This window comes from Hibiscus syriacus, unplaced genomic scaffold, assembly GCF_006381635.1.
Source record: "Hibiscus syriacus cultivar Baekdansim isolate YM2019G1 unplaced genomic scaffold, ASM638163v2 tig00110114_pilon, whole genome shotgun sequence".
Classification (NCBI taxonomy): domain Eukaryota; kingdom Viridiplantae; phylum Streptophyta; class Magnoliopsida; order Malvales; family Malvaceae; genus Hibiscus; species Hibiscus syriacus.
This window is the reverse complement of record NW_024062594.1, coordinates 3,775,946-3,786,369: the sequence shown is the minus strand read 5'-3', so window position 1 is coordinate 3,786,369 and position 10,424 is coordinate 3,775,946.

Genomic DNA, 10,424 nt, shown 5'->3' with positions numbered 1-10,424 from the left:
TCTGGTGCCCGACCGAAAGACGGCCGCGACAGCTTGGCGACTCTACTGGGGACAGGTAAGTGAGCCAGGCCAGAATTAATTGGTCAGTTGTCTTTTTATGCGAAAATAGTCAATTTAAATTTTAATTTATTTATTCGATTCTAATTATTTACCTTTGATAATTTTTTCAAATAAATAGTTGTACTAACGTTTTTTTAATGATTTCAGATTTTCAAAATTTTCATCTCTAGCTCTATATCTGAGCTTCGAACCCTATTTAAGTAGGGGTGAAAGCGACTCCTTCGTGTGAATTTATTCACCGCACAGGCCTAGCAAGTAGCCTTCGGGATTCATATATCTTATGTCTTCGTGTGAATTTATTCACCGCATAGGCATAAGGGAATGTATCCTCTCGAGTTTAAGTTAGTCTACATAAGCTTGTAATGGGCTTAGGACTAAGGGTCTGACAACCCCACTGGGGCACCAGCAAGGAGAACTCGGGTACCCTTTTAGAACCTAAATCGGGAGAGTACAGAGAATTAGAGCCCACCCCAAAACCTCATTGCAAACCCTAGGCTGTTTTGATTTTATTTCCTACTTCCCTTTCTATTCAAAGTGTAACCCCCTCAGACCGATACGGTTAACCCGATCCGATATGGAGTGTCACATTAGGGCCACCGGAGTGACCCACTGTAAAAATAGCGAAAAAATTAAAACTTTTATTAAAACATGTAACTTATAAAATGATTTATCAGTATACAGAAATAAAACAGATTTTTAGACTTCAATATTAAAACAAAATACAATTACATGCCCCCTAATCACATATACCATACTCTGCAAACTCCCTTACTGAAGTCGATAGCTGCACTGGTACAATTCTTTTAGCCTGAAAAGATGAGTAACAGAGTGAGCTTCGGAAAGCTCAGTAATACAGAACTACCAAAAGATGCTGAAGAACTTGCAGATACAGATAAACATATATTTCCTTATTGGTTCAGATATCCATATATTTTTAGGTTGAACTGAGGTCCAATGATATCGCATGTAGTAACAGATAGTATTCATTTCAGATGGAAATATTTCGGATGTCTAGGTTCAGGAGATCAGAATAGGTTTTCAACTATGTTCCCGTAAAACCAGTAAAAAAATACAGATCTTTTAAATATATATATATATATATATATATATATATATATATATACCCCCATCCGTTCACATCATAAATATGTAGGTTCCCCAGAACCATACACCCAACCGCACATGCCATTTAGACCCTGAGCACAAAGTTGAGGAGTCTGCAGATAATCTTCCTCCAACAATAAACCCCCAGATAAAACATTTCTCCGTCGGTAAACCGAGATATCAGAAATCAAAACATAATTCAGATCAGATATCAAAACAGAATCCAGGTTAGGAATCAGAACAGATTTCAAATCAGATGTCAAAACATAATTCAAATAAAAATTAGATAAAATATTCATAAGAGTAGGGAACACACTAGAGTTTCCAGATATTATTTAGAGATACAAGATAATCTTATCGGGCAGAGAAACACAAATCTTCAGTTTATCGATAGAGTGCCGGAAATTAGAATCACTATTAGAAGAGTTATAATCTTATCGGGCAGAGAAACACAAATCTTCAGTTTACCGATAGAGTGCCAGAAATTAGAATCACTATTACAAGAGTTTGTTGACTGGCAAAATCATCAGTTATTCATAATATGCTTATCATGATCATCTTATTCGGACATTTATCGGAAGCTCTACGTAATCAGAAGGGTATTCAAAATCCTTTACATATGAGTTACTTATGTTTTCATACATGACCAGAGTGATTTGAGCTGATAAGGAATAATGAAGATTCAGGACCTTTACAATCTATGTCGATTGATCAGATTATCGAACAACTCCAGATGAATAGCTCCCTGAACTAATACTTGTTAACTTATCAAATTCATTAACCTTCCAGGGTATTTACTCTTTAATACCAAATTTTCTTATCCATAGATCACCTTCTGAGTCATCACTGAACAGAACTTAAGGAGACGAACAGATATTCTAATGGTCTTTATTTCATTTCCATGTTTCAACTATATCAGGAAATACCGATGTACTTAATTTGTGGTTCATAATCCACAGGGATGATATATCACGTAAGTTCATTCGAGTTTTCAGGCTTATTCTAATCTCTTACTTAATCCTCAGTCCTTGAGGTTACCTAGTCCATTTAACAATCAAGTCTATTCCAACTACTTCGGAATTTTCCAGAGAAATTCCAGACGTTTCTAAATTTCGGATACATATTGTACTTCCTTTTAGTTCAATTCGGTCTCCGTGGTTGATTTGTCGAACAAATATAAAATTCTTAGTACTGAATGCGATCTAGAGTTGCTGAGCTGAATATTTCCAAAATTATCATCGAACCAAACTTGAGAAGACGAACACGCATTCAAATAATATCTATTTGATTCAGGTACTGACATATCATTAAGGTTCATCGTCTCACTTAAGTTGTGTTCCATAACTTTTAAGGGTAGTACAATACCCATATTTACTTGGATTCCTTAATTAATTTAAAACATCTACTTAGTCTAGGCCATAAGGGTATTTTGGCAATTTTGGTATTCAGTTTTATTCCATTCATTTCAGAGCTCGATAATATCCAATCATTCCTGAGCTTGGTGATATTCTTGGGTCATTTCCATTATAGGGGTATTCTGGTCATTCTACAGATCCGATGTATTTTAATCACTTCCTTTCATCATGTCTTATTATTTAATTCCAATTTATCATCTATTTCAGTTTTTTGAACAATTCTGATAAAAGAGCACCCCAATAAATTGTTCTTCAGGTATTTACTCGTAACTCGGATATTTTCGGGTTAAATGCCTTCTCATATTTTTACCAACGGAATGTCAAGAATTTTTCTGCACTAAGATAGGATCTTAACAATAAAATTCGTACTTAATCAAGTTAAGTACAAATCCTCAAAGTACTTTCTCATTCAGGGTCAAATCGGATAATTTTACCTCTCAAGGGCATTTTCATAATTTCTTAACTAGATAATTTCGATATTAGATCTTAACAAAAATAATATAATTTAGAGATCCTATGATTAATTGCTTTCTTGAACACTCTCTGATTTTGAAATGATTCCCTTAACAGACTTCTAATATCCTTCACAAACCCTCCTAGGATTAAAAACCGGTTATCCATAATTTCTGAGTAAAACTAACATTTCTTATGCACATCAATATTTTTTTATCAGATCAATATGTCTGTAAAAACCTCTTATCCAACTTCCATATTCAAATATTGTCTTTTTATAACATAAGGGTATTTTCGTAATTTTACCCTACCGGATTATTCTCATAATTTCTCATCCAAGTACCTTTAACATTTAATCTTTGATGAAATAAATTATAAGTTACAGATCCAGGTTGATTTCTTTATCACTAAGCATATAACTTGTAATTTAATTCTAACAATCCCTCAATTTCTTATAAAAGTCATTTGAACCATAATCAATTACTGAACCTTTTTACCGTATTCAGATCGAGTGTAGAAATTAATTAACTACACAAATGAGACTAACATTATCTTAATCATGCATTTACCAATATTCACATATTCCATAAAGTATAAAGAGGTAGTAAAGTATTACCTCGATTTTTGTGCAATACTAATCGACCACTAAATTCCATTCGAACGCCCTCGATCTTGAAATCCTCTTCCAATATTTCCTCGGATCCATATCAATAGAAATTACATAAAAAACGGAGCTTAATTCTGAAAACGGATCGAATCGGATGATAAATCAATGAAAAACAGCTTACTGGGTTCGAATTTGGCGAAACGGACTTCGGATTCGGATTCAGGATGTCGAAAACATAAAATATGATTTTTTGAAAATTTGGAATTTTTGGTCAAAATGAAAGTCAACGGGTTTGACTGGCAATTTCGAGGCCTTTAGGTCTGAATTTCGAAAAACGGACTACGGAATCAGATTCGGAACGTCGAAAAACGTCATGATAGGTATACTCGGTCAAAGTCAAAGGCCGGTCAACGACGATCAACGGTTAACGCCGATCAACGATCAATGGTTAACGCCGGTCAACGGTCAACAGTCGACCATTTACACAAATATCACCCTAATATAAATTAATTACAAAAATATTTACGAAACTAACACCCATATTTTACACAAATAGCACCCAAACAAAAATTAATTACAACCAGACGATGCCCACTCTCGGGGGTGGCGCGTGAACAGTGATATAGTGTCGGAAAAATTCCTAAAAATTAATTTAAGGCATTTTGAGGCACTTACAAATCTCGGTTCACAATTTTGAATGGCGGAGAGCTCGATTCCGAAACGTCGGAAACTTTGACGGTCTCACCCCTCCACGCGCCAGCGACGACGGAGAAACGGATAACACTGGTGGACTCGGAATGATGCAAGGAACACGATGGTGCGAGAGGTGTCGAAAATTGATCATCGGATCGTCGTGAATTGACGAAAAACCAACTAAAATCGAGTTACTACTGACGATACTTCCGACTGAAATTAACGACGAACAACGATGATTCACGACGAAAGGTTTAAGGGGTTTTGTTCCTCAGTCGATAACGAACACGATGATGGTTTCGGCTCGTCGATCGGAGGTCGGACGACGAATAGATCGGAGTTGAAATGAGGGTTGTTGGAGAAGGGAAAACTGAAAAATATGAGAACCTGCGCACGGGGAGCGAGTTTATAATTCAACTCAAAATAAAAATGGGTAAACCATGAGTTTAGTCACTGAACTTCCTGCACTTCTTAAAACGGTCTTCCAACTTTGAACTTTTACAATTTAATCCATTGTTTCTTTCAAAATACCAATTAAATCCACTACTTTATAATTTCTTAAATTTAGCCCCTAAATTGGGGTATTACACAAAGCATGCGAACTAGACAAATATGCAGTTTAGGATTTGTTTGAAATTAGCATGCGAGATAGAGATCATGTCCGGGTAGGAACAATAAACATGTAGGGTAGATATCATGTGGGGTAGGATCTTTCATTTTTATTATTGTTTTGATTTACCTCACTAACTCTTTTATTTTTTGTTCTCTTTTATTTTGTTTTCATCATTCGCATCATTTAAAAGAGGTATTGATCCACTAAAAACGTGTTTGTTAAACATGAATAATCTGCATTAATGGACAAAGGGGTTGTAATACAATATATGAAAATACAGAGGATAGTCTACAAGGCGACTATGTGTCACATTCAATCCAGAAGACGTGGTGCCCACAATTGAAGAGTATATTACTTTGTTGCATTATAAAGGACTCAGAATGAACCGGGTCTACATCAAGCACAACGAAAGTCTATCTTTTAAGAACTGACTGCAAAGATTGCAGGGGCAAGATGAAGGTTACTGATCTTGGGAGTCCCTTCAAAGACAACAATGGAAAAACGATAGCTGAAATTGGAGATCATTGTTGACAAATTCAAGAAACATACAAACGAACTTCACATAGTTCCTATTAATTGAGGGCTCCAATGACGTATTCGTTGGGAACAGGTTCAACAAAAGATAAATTCCAGAGATGCAGTCATTCGAGACATATTGGGCCAGTACAAAAAGTAACTCAACATTTGCACGGTTCATTCAGAGAAGCCAGAGCGGTTCGACAGGTTTTTCAACCGGTGACAGACGAAGGCAGAAGACTAGTCAACATGTCAGAAGCTGTCAGGATATTTTTGTCTTTTAAAAGATAAAACATTTTTGTCTTCAATAAGGATTATTTCTAATAATAGACACATTTTTTGGATCAATGCCTCAAACATTGCATGCATCATGCATTCCTGCATATTTCGCATTACTTTATTCCTTTTTATGTCTCATCAAAAATGAGAACATTTCGATCCTATGACATATAAGGAGCTTTACCAACAATTGTTTGACGCACATGTGGTGTCACCATATCCAGAGAAATCCATGAAGCCCCTGTACCCCAGGTAGTATGATGAGAACGCTCATTGCGAATATCATAGCGGTGTCCCAGGGCACACTATCAAGAACTACTCCACATTCAAGAGAATCGTACAGAAAATACATAACAAGAATTGGATCAACTTCAACAACTCGGGGCATCCAAGTGAGGCAGATCATTTCATCATTTGAGGCATTTTGTTTGAGTTTGTTTTTTTTCGTTTTTTCTCAAGTTTTTGTAAGAACATTTGAATAAATTTATGTTACTTTAATGATGACGAGCAATGAATCACATTTGAAAACTTGCAATTCTTTGAATATCAACTGAATTAATAAGCTCTGTAAATGGTTCAAAGTTATGAATCCCTGACAAAGTAACATGATTTAAAACAAGGACTTTGACATTACCCAGAATATACACTCAAATACCGTACCATGCTCTTGCAATTAACCTTTTCCTTTCATTAAGTGCGGACAACATGGGGGCATCCTTTTGCATATGACATTACTATACTTTTTATTTAAGACGTTCAGTGATGATAATGATCTTCACAGATGGAATAGTCGAGTAAGCAAATCTAGTTTAGGTCAGTTGCTTGGAAATTGAACTCTAAAGATGAGATTCCTTGATTTTTAACAACACCTAGGCTATAACAGGTTCTTCTTAACAATCTTAAGGAATTAAATCCGTAAAAACTGAGCTATTCCGCTAAGGCAATTGGTCATAGAGGAAACTCGAAAGCCCTGGCTTTATGAAATAGATTGCATTCAAACCATGACATTACTCAGACACTTGGCAACTCGGTGTTTGCTCCACTACTATTGTCAGGCTGAAGACTTTGTGATGAGATGAACCCTTCAGTTAACCTGATAAAAGTGACTATAATATTAAGCTTTCCCTCTAAAGCAATTGGTTAAAAGCCCTGGCTTTATGGATTTGGCTAGCCAGATAATGGCAAATTAAATCAAATTAAATCAAAGCAAGAAATTTTTCGGTAATGATGGACTAAGGGAGTTAAGGAACACCTGTTATAGTCAATTACACACGAGCACTCAAGAATTTCATTTTTAGACCGATATTTTTTGCACTGTCTTTGTTAGAGGAGCCGACAAAGCTTGAACAAATGGAAGATTTCAGAGAACCGAAATAAAAGGTCTAGTAATCGATCATGCTAGTTGCGTCATTTTGTCTGCACCCAATTGAAATACCAAAGCATATTGTGATATTTCAAAAAAATGACATTTTGGGTTACCGAAACCTTAGAAAAGGAGGCCAACCTAAAGCCAACTCATCCATTTGAACATTTTTCAAAGAGCTGTGACTCTGAAAGCATCAAAAGAGCTCTTGATTCCTTTGATATTCTTTGAACTCACGTTTACAATTTGATTCAATTGTGAACAATATTTTACAGCATTTTTATCATTTTCCCTCCTAAAACAAAAAAAAAGGAGAAAAACATTTTCAAACAGAACAGTCTTAGATATGAAGGGTCTGTAAAGCCCAAGCTTGAAAAAAGGATGGGGCACGATCGATTTCAGGGACCAGATTGACAGACGAAACACGGGACTCCAGTCCAAGAGATAAAACATAATTCATTCATGTTGCATGTATCTTAGACATACCTAGGTGCATCACATTCATCATTTTAGCATACAAGATTTTTGTAGCTTTTAGAGTCAAGTTTCGACTTCAGGATGAAGGATACTCGATTCGCAATCGCCTTTAAAGAACGATAGTTGTTGCTTAACTCAGTAGTGAGAAGCTACACCTCAACCGACTTTACATATCTACATATCTTAGAACCAATTTCAGATAGGTTCGAGAACCAATGTAGATCAAATCCAGTTCAGCTCAACTCAACAATGAACAGCATGTTTCCAGTTAATGTCTTCAAGCCAGATTTCAATTCCACAACGGAAGATATCCGGCTGTTAGAATTTATTAGTGGGCTTTCCGTAAAAGGGGAGTCATTCAAAGATCATCTCATTTGGTTCAGACTCGCTCAAAGGAACCACCTGAAGAACTAGGATCGGCTTAGACCTGTGAAGGGAAGGCATTTTTTTAAAGACAACATTTGCAGCGTAACTCAAGGCTAGAAGGGTTATATGCCAATAAAGACCTTCGAGTTCGACTACGCTCAGCTCCAAGGCACATTATTTGCAGCATAGCTTAAGTCGAGAAGGGATATCTGCCGAAGACCCTTGAGTTCGATTACACTTAGCTTCGAGGGTACATCATTTACAGCATAACTCAAGGCTATAAGGGTTATCTGTAACCAAAGACCTTCGAGTTCGACTACGCTCAGCTCCAAGGCACATCATTTGCAGCATAACTTAAGTCGAGAAGGGTTACCTGCCAAAGACCCTCAAGTTCGATTACACTCAGCTTCGAGGGCACATCATTTATAGCATAACTCAAGGCTAGAAGGGTTATCTGTCTCCAAAAGACCTTCGAGTTCGACTACGCTCAGCTCCAAGGCATATCATTTGTAGCATAACTTAAGTCGAGAAGGGTTATCTGCCAACCAAATACCTTCGAGTTCGACTACGCTCAACTCCAAGACACATCATTTGCAGCATAGCTTAAGTCGAGAAGGGCTATCTGTCAACCAAAGACCTTCGAGTTCAACTACGCTCAGCTCCAAGGCACATCATTTACAGCATAGCTTAAGTCGATGAGGGTTATCTGCCAACCGAAGACCTTCGAGTTCGATTACACTCAGCTCAGAGGTAAACCAAATTTATAGAATAGCTCAAGGCAAGAAGGGATATCTGTCAACAAATTAGTCGAGTTCGATTCCATTCAGCTCGATGACACCTCAATCACACTACTGTCCGGCTACAATCAAGGTTTTCAAGTCGAGAAGAAGACTTGGGTTAACCGTGCCATGGTGACCAAAAACCACTTTCCGACAGCATAGCTTAAGTCGAGAAAAGCTATCTGTCAACGAAGACCTTTCGAGTTCGATTTCATTCAGCTCGAGGGCCTGTCAACCACATAGTTGAATTAAAGAATTACTTTCTAGTCAGATTTTTAACCAAGGTCTTTAAACCGAGGAGAAGACCGAGGTTGACTACAATTGGGCAACAAGAAGCCGCATCCCGATTCAAATCTCGAACTACGGTTTTAATTCCATATCATTTCAAGATGGACTCGACTTCGCGACGGAATAGCCATCCGCAATCCAATTCGACAAGGAGTTATTCTATTTAATCTTCAACTCCACCGGACGAAAATCTATGTCTTTTTATCTTTGTCCTATTTTTCGTTCCACGAAAAAGAACAAAGAGGGGCAGCTGTATACACGCATTTTCGCCCGGAGTTATTTTGTTTTTTATATATTTTTTATTTGATTATATATATACATATAAGTATATAGTAATATGGTTTGTGAAAAAGTTTGACAAAATATAATATATAATTTTCAAAAAATGATTTTTGAAAATTTATATGTTATATAGTTTTTGAAAATATTTTTAAATATATATAATATATAGTTTTGAAAACATTTATATATTATATAGTTTTTGAAACAATTTGAAAACTTATATAGTATATGGTTTTTAAAACATTTGTGAAAAATTATATAATATATAGTTTTAAAAATATTTTTAAAAAATTATATAATATATAGTTTTAAAAACATTTTTGAAAAATTATATAATATATAGTTTTAAAAACATTTTTGAAAAATTATATAATATATAGTTTTAAAAACATTTTTGAAAAATTATATAATATATAGTTTTAAAAACATTTTTTGAAAAATTATATAATATATAATTTTAAAAACATTTTTTTGAAAAACTTATATAATATTTTTAAAATAATTTTTGAAAACTATACAATATATAGTTTTGGAATTTTTTTAATATAATATATAATTTTTAAAAAAATATTTTTGAAACATATATATTATATATTTTAGAATATATATTAATACTATTACTTTTATTATTATTATTATTATTATTATTATTATTTATTAATTCTTTTTTACTTTTGTTTCTTTTTTTTCAGTCCAGGTTCGAATAAAGGTCCAGCAGTGAACCCAACCGTCCAGCCTGATCCAGCAGGCCCGGACTGGGTGGGCTTGAATTAACCCGAACCCCTTTAGGGTTCTCACAAAACACTAGGCAGTGGCGCCGCATGGGACAAACGTGGAGACCACGCACATGATCGGTCAAACAGGGAGTGGCCGGTGAAACGGCCGGCGAAGAACGAGGCTCACATCGGTCCACAACAAATGACCCCGGAATATTTGGGATCACCCCATAAATAGCCGGAAACAGCCCCCAACGGGGCTTTATAAATACCCCGGAGAACCATCGATGAAGGGGGTACACCGTACATCATCAAGAGAACCCAACAGATCGAACATCATAGTAAACCAAGAACATCACTACAACAAAACCACACAGACAAATCGAGAACATCATCGAACCAAACGCCAACCA